This window comes from Rhinolophus hipposideros, assembly GCF_964194185.1.
Source record: "Rhinolophus hipposideros genome assembly, chromosome: 5".
Lineage (NCBI taxonomy): Eukaryota > Metazoa > Chordata > Mammalia > Chiroptera > Rhinolophidae > Rhinolophus > Rhinolophus hipposideros.
Genome location: NC_138051.1, coordinates 88,650,820 through 88,666,735, shown reverse-complemented (window position 1 = coordinate 88,666,735; position 15,916 = coordinate 88,650,820). Strand labels below are relative to the sequence as shown.

The following is a 15,916-nucleotide window of genomic DNA, read 5'->3' as shown; positions in this document are numbered from 1 at the left end:
TCCTACACCCCTCAGGATTCAGTTTAGACATCATTTCAAGGAAATGTCCTTGAATTCCCAGTCTAGATTAGGTGTGTCTTCTATAAATTCCATATGGAATCCCCCCATTCCCGCTATTGTATTTTATGTCAATCACTGGTTTATTCTCTGACTTTCTGTCAGGCAGAAAAATCCTTGCATCAAGATGTATTAACCATGTAATTTTATGTTTATGTATTTTGATGCTTTGACATGCGGGCCTTAGGGACACTAAAGGGACTGTTCCTCCCAGGTTTAGTTAATTCCTAGAGATAGTAAACAACTAGACTGTGAACATGCTCTTCAATGCAAACCCATCAATTCAGAGCAAGCATCTGCAGCCACCTCTTCTATCAGGCTTTCACACTCAAGGCACTATTCCTGTCCTCATCACCTCAGAGCCAGGTGCCAGGCAACTAGGATCCCTATGCCCCGGAACCCACCAAAATTATTCAAACTAACCATTCCTACGCCTACTTACACTGCATCACCCATTTCTTCCCATGAAACCACAATAAAGCCTCTTGCCCATGTTTTCTTCCTGCTCCTTCTGCCTCCTGGCTGGCCCCAGTGGCTCTGTGGTCCTGCATGACATAGTATGTCTCTTTCTCTTGGATATCTGTGAGTATAACAAACTGTCTTTTCAAAGGCATTTGTTTCCTGATCTGTTGGTCTGGTATGCCTACATAATAATTAAAATTTACATTTTAAAGCAATAGAGACTGAACTACTTTTGTTCCTATTGAATTTCCAGCCCCTATTGTAGTACCTGGGATGTAGTAACTTAGGTAGATTAATAGATAGATGGATAGATAGATAAATGAAATGTGAATATTGATGCTGACTTGCTGCTATGTTTGTTATTGCTTTCTGCTTCCCTCTGCTTCATTTTATTAGTTATCAAAGAATGGAGCGTAGGATGTCTTGTTTGACAGAAGGATAAGTTTTTGCATTTTCTTCTAAATTGTAGACTTCCAATGCTGTATTTTGCTTACAATAAAACTTATTCCTTACTTAAAAAAAAAAAAAAAAAAAAAAAAAAAAAAAAAAAAAAAAAAACTTTATTCCCTAGTTAAAAACTTATTTTGCTACTTCTTAGTTTGATATCTTTTAAGAGCTTCAAACCTTTGACAAAACATTTGGTTGTGAATAAAATGTATTTCATGCTGACACATCTTTCAAAATACTGTTCATTATGACTGTACCTAAGTATAATTAAATGTAACTTCAACTGTCTTGTGATCTGACATAGTTGTGGGTGATTATATGTAAAAATATTTTAGGAGATGAAAAGAAGCAAGGAAAAATCTATTTTGGATTTTTGTGTTGGCAACACTCACATCTCTGCTGGTCACACCTGCCATATGTTGGCTTCTTTTTTCCTCCAAATCTTTTCCTTCCTCAGAGTGATTTCGAGGCAGGAGACATTCCCTTCCACTCCTGGATCCAAGAAGTGCTTACACTTTCGTATCAAGTGGTTGGCTTTTTCCTGAAGCATCTCAGTGCTGTGGTTTGGCCTCAGTGTGTTTTCTTGAGGTAGTTGAAACAGTCATCATTCAAGCCACCTCCCCAAGTGCCAAAACCATGTCTCTTGAGAAAGGTTGACATGAATGAAGAGAAAATTTGGGTTGCCTTGCAAAGTAAAACGGAACTCTGAAAACCATATTGCAGACAAAATACAAACTTTATAGCACGAACCAGTAAAATAAAATTTATTTCTGTAGGGCCAGACAAAAAATGGCGGTTAAGTGTTAGGTCAGGCAGTGAGACGTAAAGATAAGAGTAATATTGAAACTACTTGCTCTTTGCTCATTTTTTGAACCCAAACATTGGCAATCACCCAATTTCAAGCAAAGCTAAAGATTGAAGCTTTAGTTACAAATGAAGCTATTATTTCCTGGGTTCCTCAGATTAATTCTCCTTGATTGTCTCCATTTCAGTATAACTCCATTTCACATTCTTCTGGCTTTTCTTTTGACTCTTTCTGATTGATACTTGTCAGTAAGTATAAAGTGATTCTCCAAAAATTTTAGCTAGCTTAAGTGAAGATGAAAACTTTTGGGGTTAGAAGAAGTAACAACAATGCAAGTCATGATTTTTACTGATCCTATTGAAATTATAAAAGAGACTAGTGTGAACAAGACCCATCAGGCCAACTGGGGTGTTTCGAGTCTTATTTCCCAAAGATTCTATTAGGAGTGTTGTGTATTTAGTGTTGTTCCTGTTTGGGTCTCTAGATAATATATGTCCATTGTCTTAGGTAACTGTGTATAACAGAACATGGCAGGATTAATTAATTTAGAACTTACCAAAAATGCCTTTGAGAGTCACCTAGGAGTTTTATGCCACAGAATCCCACCAGCTCATCATCTGAAAAGAAAGTAGGAAAACTAAACAAGAAAAGAAATTCAAATAGGAAAGAGTACGTATGTATACTGAAGGCCCTGAGAGACTGAACTTTGAATGTAGACGTTTTTTAACAAAGTGATTTCAGCCTTAGTCATGAGCCGATATCAAGTTATTCAGGACATTTGTTTATTTCTTACTGAGTGTTTTTGTGGATGATAGTGGGAAGGAGGGAGAATTAAATCTGCAAGATCAGATGGAAGCTATATACCAGAAGTTTGAAAATATCCAAATTTAAAAGGCACGTGCTTTAGAATGAGCCCTGCTCACAAGACAGGCTTGCTTATGTGAACTGGCCTCCTTCCTCCTCGCCCCTTTGTACTTTTTTTTATTGTTGTTGTCTTTGCAGGTAACCTCAATTTTATTTCAACAGGCAGGGGGCTCAGCTTGAAAGAATACGTGTCCTAGACTCTCTTAAAACAGTTTTGACCATGTGGCTCAATCCTAGTCAATGAGATCTAAGAGAAAGCCTCTTGGTCCTTCTTGGAAGGACAACATACCTGAGACGGGTATTCTTTTGCACTCCTTTGCTTTGTTTTTCATGATACCTGGATGGCAGGTATGATGGCTGGAGTCCCTGCAGCTATTGTGGACTGTGAGGTTATCTGCATCGTGGAAACCATGTGTACTAGTAGAAAACTATGAGAAGACTAGGCACTTGTGGTTCATGTGGAGCCACCAAAACATCCTTGGCCTGTTGCTATCAGAATGCTCTTACATCAGAGAATAGAGACTTACCTTCTTAAAGCATTGTAATCAGGTTTCCTTTGCTACCAGCTAAAAGCTATATTTAACTAATATAAACACCGGTTTCTAAATTCTTTGTCTTTATAGTTTAATAGTCTGAATTTGCTTCAAAAACAGCCTTACATGCTTAAATTCATTCTTCCCATTCTCATTCACTTCCTCTGCATCCCGCACGTCTGTCTTTATGACCTTCTGGAGTAGCCACGGTTTCTCTTGAAATGCATGGTTCCTGCAGTGAGAAATTTGTGGGATCAAATTTCTTACTTAGCATGTCATCTGAGAGAATATTTACTTAACCTCTGTGCCATTTTCTTGGTCTGCGAGTGTGTATAACGAGGGGGACTAGAGAAGAAGAAGCATGTCAAGGCCTTAGAACAACACTTAGCATATAGTAAGTGCTCAATAAATTGTTGTTTTGCCAGGGTTGGCGTTCTCAATGTAAAAATACATAGAGAACCTTGAATATTAGCCGGAAGGGTTTTACTAAATCCCACAGGGACCTGTCCTAACTCTCTTCTCTGAAATGATACGAACAGGCCATGTACTGGACACCTTTTCTGTAAGATGCATGCCATACCCTCCTTGAATCTTTGCTTTTTCCCTCTGTGTGGCTCAGAGGTCTCAATTCCTTTCAAATTTTCTTCACACAACTTGCTTTAGCAATGCTTAACCCTAGAATTGGATTGATGATCTAAAAGGAAGAAAAAAATTGCTTGATAATTTGTAAGGCTGAATATTAGGAGCAATTCATTGGTGCAGTCCTTAAGCACAAATTTTGGATTCAGATGGACCTGGGTTTGAGCTGAATATTTCATTTCATAGCTGAGAGAATTGTGCCACATAACTTTTCAAAGTTTCAGCTTCTTCATGAATAAAACGTGGACAAAAACAGTTGTACTTGGAGGGTGGTGATGAAGCTCAATTGAGATAATGTATGTAGGGTACCTCGTGTGTGCCTGGTACCTCACACCAACTCAATGAATCAACAGTTATTGTTATGAGTACTAGTAATAATACCAATAAAGAAAATAACCACACTTTAATGGAGCCCAATAGTTTAGTGACCCAGTTGAGATCTTTCGTGAAATGATGATTCACTGGTACAAAAAGTGTTAAGAAATCCAACAAATAAGAATGTGAACATTTTCATACAAACAAACCTTTTGGAAAGCTAGACAGAAAAATGGAAATTCAAGCTCAAGCTAGAACTTAATAATCTTGAGCATGTCCTCATTTTATTTTCTCTGCATGCACATTTTTAGTTTGCTTTAAACAAGGATGAAGGAGAAATGGTTTCGAAAAACTTTTAAAAGGTGGCAAATAGAATAGATCAATAGGCTTAGAGAGATGGAGGATGATTAAAAGGGTATAAAAATATAGTTGAAATGATATAAACCTGCATTATTGAGGAGAAAAGAGAACATTATGGTTTTGTTTGACTTATTAAAATGAAACGAGGTTAGAGGATGGGGCAGCCACACAACCGCAATGTCTAGCAGCTACAACAAAAATCTTGACTCTGTCAAAAAGGACAAATATATCCAATAGATACAGGTGGGCTTAGATAACGTTAATGTTGCATAGTCAACACTCTAAAGGAAAGGTGCAGAAAGGACTTCTCAAAACCACTTTTAAATGCCTTCAAAAGATGGATTTAAATGAGAACATCCTAAGTATTATCACCAAAGAGAATCTTTCAGAAAGGAAGGCCTCTATTTGCAAAACGGATGGGGATTTTGGATTCCTACAGTACAGAGCCTGGCAGCTCAGGAACTCCTGATGCCTGGAGAAGAGGATCTCGGTTGGAACTTCTGGGATGGTGAGGATCTGAGAGCTTCTGGAGGGGAGACGTGGCCTCAGTTCAAGCAAGCATTCCAGCTCATCCCACACTGGCAAGAGTTGCAGTTAAAATACTGTTAAACATCTTGGCAGAGTTTTCAGAGCAAATAGATACTAAGTGAAAACAACGATAGAAGGTATCTGTACAGGGCAAGGACTATTCTGGAATTTGCTTATTCCTTCAGACACATAGATTACTCTCCCCTGAGCCGCCTAACCAACAGTAGTGAACGCAGGGAAAAAGAGAAAAGAGTAAAACTAGCATGTAGTGGATTATTTTCTGACCTTTGTCATGGTATTATTTTAAAATAAATGTTATGAAAATCTTTACAGCTACACAGTAGTAGAAAGTACAGTGAGTCTCCAAATACCTGTAGCCCAGGATCAAAAAGCATTCATATTTTGTCACTGTTGGATTTCCCTAGTCAATATGACTTGGTCAATATTGTGGTAGAAAAAGTACAATTTCCACTGAAGGTAATTTATGTATTTATTTCTGTTTAGTTTGGGTTTATTTTATTTTACTATTAAATGTATTGGGGTGACATTGGTTAGTAAAATTATTCAGGTTTCAAGTGTATGATTCTATAATACATCATGTGTGTATTGCATTGTGTGTTTACGACCCAAAGGCAAATCTCCTTCCTTCACCATATATTTGACCCCTTTTACACTCTTCTACCATCTCCCTCCCCGCTTACTCTCTGGTAACCACTAAACTGTTGTGTCTATGAGTTTTTCTTGTTTATTTGTCTTGTTGGTTTGTTGCTTTCAGTTTTATGTCCCACATAAGAGTGGCATCATGTGGTCCTCGACTTTTTCTGCCTGGCTTGTTTCATTTAGCATGATAATTTCAAGATCCATTTACACTAAAGTTAATTTTTAATCAGTTACATGTTCCAAATTTTCTACACTCCACAGTAAGTTCTGTAACACAAAGGGATCTCTCTGTCTTTACAACCGTATCCCTAAAGGTTGGCACAGTGTCTGGCCAAAAATATTTTGAATACAAAAATGTTTGTTGTCGGGATGAACTCTCCCTGCACCTTCTGCCTGCAGGGGTAGAACACTTCACTCTCCTCTTGCTACATATTGATGTGCCCTCTTTGTTACTGTGTTGCTGTTGTCTTCATTGCACACATCCCTGTACCACTAGCATGGCTCATTCAAGTCTTGTTTTTACAGCAGGTTTTGTTCTGCTCTTATTTTCTTTATTTTTAATTGAGGTGCACTTGAGGCTGGTGGGTAAATTCAAAGAGATCTATTCATCTGTGTTTCTCTCTGAGAGATATTGGTCTTTTTCCTTTCATCTTAATACTGGTCAACTACCTCCCTTTCGATTTCAGTGAACAGATTTGGTTCAAGAATCACGTTCTCCTTCTCTACACCCCTAACATCAGTGTTAGGACACCAGCCTTATACGACCTTTTAAAATAATATTTTTAATGCAAACCCAAGTTTTTACATGATTTATAATGCTATTTATTTGACAAGGTTATAGAATTCCACATGCTTAGATAATTTTAATGTTCTAGCAATTTGCAGAAACTGGCTAGAAGTATAATTTTGTGTAGAAATAATAATTGCAGACATTATAAACCATTATGAAGCTCTGCCAGATTAATTTTTTTCTAAAACCATTGAGTCCAATGTACGGTCCCAAATGATTTTCTTCCTTGTAGTGATAACATTCATTTCAAAAATATGTGATGGAGATCTATACAACATGCAAGGCATTACATTAGAAGCCAGGAATACAAAGATAGACAAGTCAATCCCTGCCTTCACATAGCTTTTACTCTAGTAAGGGAAAGAGTCTCAAAGGGATATATTCAATATAGTGAAGCAAACTTTATATCATCAATTTGGACTAGGTGTTGTGGGAAAGCAGAAATAGAAAAATAAGTCAAACTGGGAGAAGCTTCCTGAAGGTACATCATGATTATGAGTTAGCCAGGTGAAGAATGGGCTGGGTTGGAGATTTAGGCAAAGGGAAAATATAAACAAAGACCCAGAAAAATGAAACAGCGTGTTGAGTGGGAACACAGCGTTTGTTATGGCTGGAGTACACTGACCAAAGAACAGAGGGGCATGAGAAAAGGCTGAAGAGAAAGGTGGGAAGCAGTACATCACCGTAGACCTTGCATTTGAGGATAAGCAGTACAAGCATTATCTTGAATGATATGGCTAACATTGTTGGGAGCTGTAGAGGGTAAAGTTAGAAAGGTAGGCGAAGACAATATCATGAGAAATTTTTTATACCCAAATGTTTGAACTTCATCCCATGGGAAACAGTCAGCCACTTGAAGGTTTTGAAGTGAACAAATACAAGTTTTGTTTTTAGACGGATAACTCTGGCCACATTGTAAAGGATTGGTTGGAGAAAAAGAAGAACGGAAACAGCATGCTACTTAGATTTTTAAAAAGTCACGTGAATTATAATTTGATTAGAGCTAAACAATTAACATATGGTCGAGCTTTTAAAAATGTAACATTGTTATATTACACTGCTCCTCCTTTTTACTTTTTACTGAGGAGGTATAAATGTGCAATAGTTCTAAATAGTTCATATTATTTTATCCTCTTCCAATAAAATAGATCATTATTCCCTATGCCTGTTACAATATGTCTGATCCCGGATCCTTTCAAAATATTCTGCAATAAAATATTTGTTTTTCACTAAATAAAATTTAAGATTATGATTCCTTTGCATCAGATTAAATTTATGTGCACTTGGGGGATATTTTTGGAGAGAGCATTATTTATAGTGGCACAGTTAATATTTATTATTTTAAACCATATCTCCAATATGATTCCTCTTAGTGTATTTTGGAATCCAACCAGTTTCCTGATGTTATAGAGTTTGCAAATGTAATCCATTATTCAAGTTTAAAAATTCTCTCTCTCTCAAGAACATTTTAGGTAGTGTCAAAATGAACACTCCCTTTGGTGTAAATCAACCAAAGCTTATTTCAAATTTTAAACTGTTACATGGATTTTTGTTTCTACACACTTTGACATTGAGAAACATATACGGAGAGAAGAAAAGGATCCATAATTTGAGTTTGTCCTTCAGATAATTACTTCAAGCTCTCATATTGTTTGCTAGACAAAATCTAATTGAAATAGCATTGTTTTCAAGCACTATACTGTCTTCCTGTGTAGTTTATGACCTCAGCATTTGGGGATTGTGTTGTCTCGTTCCAGAAACTAACTTATTGTCCAGCTCAAAAACTCAAAAATTATGTATAGTGATACAGCATCATGCCTGCCAATCAACATACTTAGGCATCAATGTCGTTTGTTAAAAAAAAATCATCATGATCATCCTGTGTGTCTTTTATTGTATTTTCTGGGAAGATCTTTTGTAATTTATATTAAGCCAGAAAAAAAAATCTGAAAATAGCCTGTTGATCTATTTTGAGTAAAAGTATCTAAATATATGACAAAATCTTTGTCAGCCAGATGTATGTTCACAGTTGAAAGCATGGAGCTCTTATAAACAACCTAAATAGCTGAAGAATACATATTATGAATATTTTCCAAGGCAGAATCATTGCAATTATTATTACAAAAAATTATAAAACATCTATATTTAAAATTTGGCCTTCATTTTTAACTCTGTTGTAATAGCCAAAATTCATTTTAACATGAGGAGCAGCCATTATTGTTTATCTCGTAAAGGAATGCCCCAACTCTTCCAAAAGATGGCACACATTTTTATCGTGGTGTAGAAACCAGGAGCCAATCATGGAAAGTGAAAGGAAATGTGCTATTCTAGAGAAACAATTCCACAAGTATGTTTCTTAAGGGAAGAAACATGAATTCTGTTGTTTACATTTTTCTTGTTCATAATGGGGGTTTCTTATGTCAAAAGGAGTTGCTGCTAGATGAATTCCCAAGGGACGCTCTTGCATTAAGTCATAAGTAAATTTCTATGATGTTTAATTCGTTATGTGTGACTGAAAAACTAGGCATGAGCCTGAGATTGACACCTCGTTTGACCTGTGACTCCCATTCCATACTAAGAGATACTAGTTATGCCATTCTACTTCTGGTGAGAGAAAACTTGGTGGAACAGGTGCCATATCATGAATACTTTTTCAGATCTCCACAGCTCCATTCTGCTTTTTGGGAAAACCATTCCAAGTCATAGATCACAAATACTATTAATTAATACATAAATGAATGAGTGGGCATTTGTTATATTTACAAATCCAGAAACCATTGTTTTGACATTTTCTGAACCATGGTACATATTAAAATTAAAATTATTTGATGTGACCTGTTACTAAGTTTTCATAATTACAAAACTAATTTATGAAGTATGAGAGTTCTAGAATATTTTTGACTGTTACCATTGTTGCCCTCCCCACTTCCACCACCAAAAAGTCAGTATTTGCCAGCTTATCTCAAGGCTATGTTTATGCATAAAGCATAGAATAAGAAGAGCACCAAAACAGATGCTGAGTCACTGAGGAGATGCCCCATGTCAGGTAGTAATAACAATGTGAAGCTTGTTATTAGTAACTTGTTATCGATAATATTAAGAATGCTAAATCACACACTTGGTGAATAATTTACCTCTAATTTAACTAGTTTTTTAAGAATGGAGAGAATGGAATTGCATACTACCAAGGAAGAGGGGAGAAGGTTGGGGAATAATTATGAAACAGAAATCAGAAACCTGTCTTTGAGACACTTGCACCTACAATCATGTGGACATATTTTGAGAGTCCATTTGATTAAGGTCTTCTTTTCTAACCACCCATGATTTTAGTACCTTGTATATAACTAGGCACTGTAAAAGGGGAATAAGCACCTTGAAAAGTCACTGTAAAAGCCTTTAGGAAGAAGAAAAGACTAATAAACACACTAACATTAAGAGAAAATACCCTGTGAAAAGTGCAAAGTGTACAGTACTGACAATATGTGTAAAAAGCGTTCAGAAGACTTGAGAGATTACTGTAGGTCAGAGAAAGTGGAAAACCTGGGATTATAAACTACTTTATTTAGATTTAGATAAGTAGGATTTGGTGGGTACAGAGGGTAGATGGAGAACATCACAGGAAAATCTTTTACAAAAGCAGAGAGGATAGAATGACATTGAAACTTTGGGGAATAGTTACAACTAATTACTGGAAGCAGTGACTTTGTGTGGAAAATGGGCATTCAAACCAATGCAGATTTGCAAAAATAAACCTATGTTGGAAAAATTATCTTAGAAATATTCTCTCTCTGTCTCTTTATCTATCTATCTATCTATCTATCTATCTATCTATCTATCTATCTATCTATCTCTGAGTTTATTAATATTCCAAGTCTAATGACAGAAGTTTGAGAAGAAAATCAAATATAAAGGTAACACAGAATTTGAGGTATCCCCTGGGGCAAATATTTGTAATTTTTTCACTTACAAGTACAGTGTTGCTCATTCCTGAGAGTACCCAGGACTCTTTCCTAGCCATAGAAGCAAAAGCTCAGGAGGAAGTTGGGTGAATATAAAAGCCTCTGTGACGTGCATGAGTTTCTGTGAGAACCACCTGGTAAAACCAACAGAAAAGAGGCTAAAATTCTAATCCCATGAAGTTGAAAGGCATATCTAGTCAGGTTCTATTTTAAAAAGCATTTCATGAGAACACCTTGGGTGCAATAATGCCTCATGATATAATCAACAGACAAAAAATCCTGCAGATTAGTTTAGCAAAAGTATTGCAATGGATGCAGTTGTTGCCTTTGTCAAATAATGAGCACATTATTAATGAGAAATTTCATGTATGTACATTAAAAGTTTCCATTTTACCATGAACAAGTAAAGGAGAATTGTTTTGCGGGCTTTCTACTAAAAGCTCATTAAGGAGAATTTCACGTGTTATGGAAAGTACAATGTTAACACCTCCTCATTTATTCCACCAAATCAATGCCAGATTAAATGTTCCAGAGCAAGATGATTACGTAGGACTTGCGAGCAAAGGAGACATGTTAGGGGGGTTGAGTTTTGGAATGGTGTGCTCTGGCAGACCTGTTGGCTCGCTGAAATGGAAACTTGAGGGCTCATGAGAGTAGTGGCTGAGTTTCTCCTTCAGTGAATCAGAGAAATAAACTCTCTGGCTCAGTCATTTGGAGTGAAACCTTTACCTGGAAAAGTGCTTCTCATGGAATTCCAACGGGTCAGCAACTTTGATGATATCTAGACTGGGAAAGGAAAAAAAAAATCTCACTTTGTGGTCAAATGAGCCAGGGAAAATAGTTAGCTCTTCCCAATATGACATTGATCAGAAAAAGAGTTTACCCCTCACTGCTGCCTATGTTTGTTTGTTTTTTGTTTGTTTTCCACATCCTTATTTGGTCGGGGACAAGAAAAATTCAGGACCTTGATGTAATGACTTGACATATTAAGTATCCAAATCTGTGTGTGTGTGTGTGTGTGTGTGTGTGTATGTGATTAAAATTCATCATAAAAGTCAGTATATTGAGGTTTTTCCTTTGAACTTGTCTGGTCATTTTCCAATGGAGACAAATGGAGCTACACAAATTTAACCTCTGGCCCAAGATTGTGCTTGAAGTATCACTGTAAAACTGTGAACTCTCTGTCCAGAATCTCTCATTCTCTTTGGGCCCTAATGATGAATACATCCTATGAACCTTCTCGAATGCTGTTGCTGAGTATGATGGCTAAATTGTGTGTGTCAGCTTGCTTAGGCCATGATACCTAGCTATTTGGTCACAGTGTAGACGTCACTGTGAAGGCAGTTTCTGGATGAGATGAACCTGTCAATCAACAGATGTTGAGTAAAGCAGATTATCCTCCATAATGTGGGCGAACCTCATGCAATCAGTTAAAGGCCTTGAGAAAAAGACAGGCTTTCCCTGAGGGAGATGAAGTTCTGTCTACAAGCTGCTTTTGGGCCTGAGCTGTAATGTCAGCTCTTCCCTGGCTCTCCAGTCTGCAGACTTTGGGTTTACCAGCCTCCACAACTGTGAACCAATTTTTAAAAATAAATCTCTCTTCCTGTTTGCCTCTCTCTCTCTCTCTCTCTCTCTCTCTCTCTCTCTCTCTCTCTCTCTCCACACACATACACACACACACACACACACAAACACACATCCTATTGTTCTGTTTCTGACTAATACATTGGGAGAGGATAGACATGTGTGTGTGTACACGCGCTCATGTGTGCACTTGTGTGGGTGTGTGGCCTGAAGTTTTATTCTTGTCTCTGGATAGTGTGGGGACAACAATTGCTAGGCTGCATAGTTTTGCTTTTACTTACACATAGTTTTGCTTTTCATGTTTTCAGTTAAAGTTGGTCAACCATGGGCTGAAAATAATAAATGGAAAATTCCAGAAATAAACAATTTGTGAGCTTTAAATTGTGCACCGTTTTGGGTAGCATGATGAAATTGTGTACCATCTTGCTCAGCCCAGGACATGAATCATCATTTTGTTCAGTATATCTACCCTGTATACGCTACCTGCCCATTAGTCACTTAGTAGCATCTCAGTTAGCAGATTGACTGTCTGGCATCACCGTGCTTGTTTCAAGTTATCCTTCCTTTAGGTAATAATGTCCCAGAAACACAAGAGTAGTGATGCTGGCAATTCAAATGCCAAAGAGAAGCTTTAAGTGCTTCTTTCTTAAAATGAAAAGATGGAAGTTCTTAGCTTACTTAAAAATATATATTATTTTAAATATATATATATATATATATATATATATATAGAGGTTGCTAAGATCTATGGTAAGAACAAATCTTTTATCCATGAAATTGTGAAGAAGGGAAAAGAAATGTGTGCTAGTTTTGCTGTTGCACCTCAAATTGCAAAAGTTATAGCCATAGTGTATGGTAAGTTCTTAGTAAGGTGGAAAAAGGATTAAATTTGTGGGTGGAAGACATGACCAGAAAACATATTCCCATTGATGTCATGTTGCACCAGAAAGCATTGAGCTTTACACAAAGAAGACTTCAGCAGGGAATCCCCTGAGACCAGTGACCCAAGCCATTTATTGAAAGAAAGGGGTGGTTACCCTGATTTAGGAATAGGTTTGGACTGAAAAACATAAAAATCACCATAGAGGCTGTTTCTACTCATAAAAAAGCTATTGTTCCATTTCCAGCAGAGTTGAAGAAGTTGATTAGAGTTCAGTACTATTCATGGTTTCAGGGGTCCACTGGGTTCTTGGAATGTACCCCTGAGGATAAGGGTGGGCTACTGTCCAGTGATCATCGCAACTATGTGGAGGCAGGATGAAAAGTGAGTTCCTGGTCCCACAACCAAATGTTCTGCTTTAGTAGGTCTGAGAGGGGCCCTTGGAGAACCTGCGTTTTCTACCAAACGTGGTGATTGTTCCAAGGTGCTGGTTCTGTACATTTTAGTTAGAAACAATGGCCATGGGAGCGTCACTTCTCAAGATAAGTGCTAAGGTCTGAATGTTTGTGTCTCCCCTCCCCCCAAACTCATATTTTGAAACCTAACGCCCAAGGTGACATATTAAGAAGGGGGCTTTCGGCAGGTAATTAGGTCATGAGGGTTCTGGGTTAATCTGTAACCCAGAAGAAATCCTCATCAGAACCTAGCCATTCTGGCACCCTGATCTTGGACTTCCAGCTCCAGCACTGTGAGAAATACATTTCTATTGTTGATAAGCCACTGTATGGTATTTTGTTACAGCAGCTCCAAAGGACTAAGTCGACAAGAGGGGGGATTATATATTATTGTAACAAAGCTTAGGAATAATGAATGATTACCTGAAGTTTGAGAGTAGTGATAGGGGAATAACAGGAATCTTTTTTTTTTTTTTTTTCCCTCTCTCTTCTAGATTCTGATTCATACATTTAGGGCAAGGAAAAGTTACTTGAGGAAAACTGAGTAATATTCTGAACTCCTTGACGCCTGTAGAAACAAGTTAAAAATCATTTTATTTGCATGAATTGTTTACATCAGCCCAGACAATTTCTCCCGCGATTCTTTCTAAATCATCCATGACAGTTGACCACACAGATTCAGGTAGATACTGAGCAGCTCACAAGCAGTGTGTTCATGTTATGTATTTCTTCTGGAATCATCCACTCACTCACTTGCCAAATATTTATCAAGCATGGACTCCATCTCTGGCATTGGGAAGACATGAGGACATACAGATAAAACAGTTCTCATCCTTAGGGGGTTCATCACTAACTGAAAAGATAAAACACTTTACACAAACAGATATAACTCACAGTAGAATTCTTGTAATCAAAGCTTTAAATAGACTGCTTCTTTTTAAGTGGTGAACATATTTAATTAATAGTAAAATATCTACCAGTGTGTATTTTGAGGTAAAATAGACCTGGATTTCTAGGTGTGACCTTGGATGGATGACCGACTTCTCTAAACTGGAAAATGGGGATAATCATCGTCTCTACTTCACAGGAAGAGGATGAAAATTACCATGAAATGCCTGCCAAGCACAGATACAAAGCCTGAAATATATTGAGTGCTTCATAAATAATGAACAAAACTTCATGAGCAGATTGTAATTTTCAGGTGTTATGAGAAGGAAGGAAATTAACATCTATTGAGACTTTGCTACATTTCATGCATCGTGTACAAGCCACTTTGTGCGGATACTACAATCAAAATGGAGGTACAATTTATGCTGCCCTCTGAAAGACTTTAGACATAATCAGACTTTTTTATTTCTAGATTGAGCATGGAGTGCAATTCATTAGACTTCCTGATAGATTTTCACGAACATACTGAAACATACTGAAGGCTTTTTAACCTACCACAATTGTTTTATCCTACAGAATAAAATGGTGATGTCCTTAAATTCATTTTTACAGCTTTAATTTCCTACATGTCAGGGTAGAAATGAACAAAGAACTGTCCCCAGGCTGTGGTGAAGCATTTTGAGTTGTCTTTCCCAGAAACAGGGTAACTTTGCGCTAAACCATCTGTCTCTCCTGGTACTTCTTGTAGCCAAAATATCACAAAGTCGTGTACACAGTGCATGTTTGGAGCTGTGGAACTGACTGATGTTAACTGGGCTAAAAAATTCCAGCCTACACCTTCAGCATTAGAGAAACCATCTGCTTGTTAATTTATATTCCCAGCCAGAGACTCTACTCCTTACCTAATAAATATTAATTAGAGCCTGCCAGATTCAAAGCAAGAATAATCTTCATGTTTGCATTTTTGGTTATTTGATTCATAGCCCAAAGAAAATCCTTGACTCTATGTATTATTATATCACTCTTAATTATATATTCATTCATGTAATCATCTAATCACTCAAATATCTATGCAACAAATAATACTGATCACTCACTATGTCTAAAGCAGCATGCTGTGTGACACTGAAAACCAGAGACCCTCCTCCGATAGCAGCACTCAGTATATTACATAAACAGCAAAAACTTCTCATGTTTATTTGCATGTGAAATGAGATCTTATCTTCTCAAAAAGCAGAAGAAAACCAGATGAAGCAGCTCAATGTCAGAGCTCTAAGGTCCCTCTGAATCTACCTTTCTTTCCATTCACGAGATCTCCTAATGTCTGTTGGATGGCTAGTGAGAGACTCAGAAGAAAACTTCAGGAAATGTTTTAACTTCTCATACATTTGTTCATTCAACAAATAAGTAATGAGTATTTTCTATGGCCAGTCACTCAGCTAGAGGTAAATAAAGGCAACGCAATCACTCAGCTTTTAAAGGTAACAGCCTAGAAGGACAGGCAGAAAATAAACAAGGAGATAACTTTGCACTAAACCATTAATATTATAAATATTAATATGTATAACAAATAAATATTAAGTACTTGATAAGTATTCTGGGGGAAATAAGACACTATGCTAGACCTACATTAACTAGACAGGTCAATGGAGGGCTCTCTCAGAAGGTGATACTTAAAATAAGAATTGAA

The 15,916-nt window shown here is 37.1% G+C and overlaps 1 long non-coding RNA gene across 1 annotated transcript; it reads right to left on the bottom strand.

The window, feature by feature from the left end:
• Positions 1–1,119: 1,119 nt before the first annotated feature.
• Positions 1,120–11,202, bottom strand: LOC308497955. The gene is made up of 3 exons (XR_013993390.1): positions 11,149–11,202; positions 3,295–3,400; positions 1,120–2,388 (listed from the first exon to the last, which is right to left on the bottom strand). It is a non-coding gene; the product is annotated as an uncharacterized lncRNA (long non-coding RNA).
• Between the last annotated feature and the right edge of the window lie 4,714 nt (positions 11,203–15,916).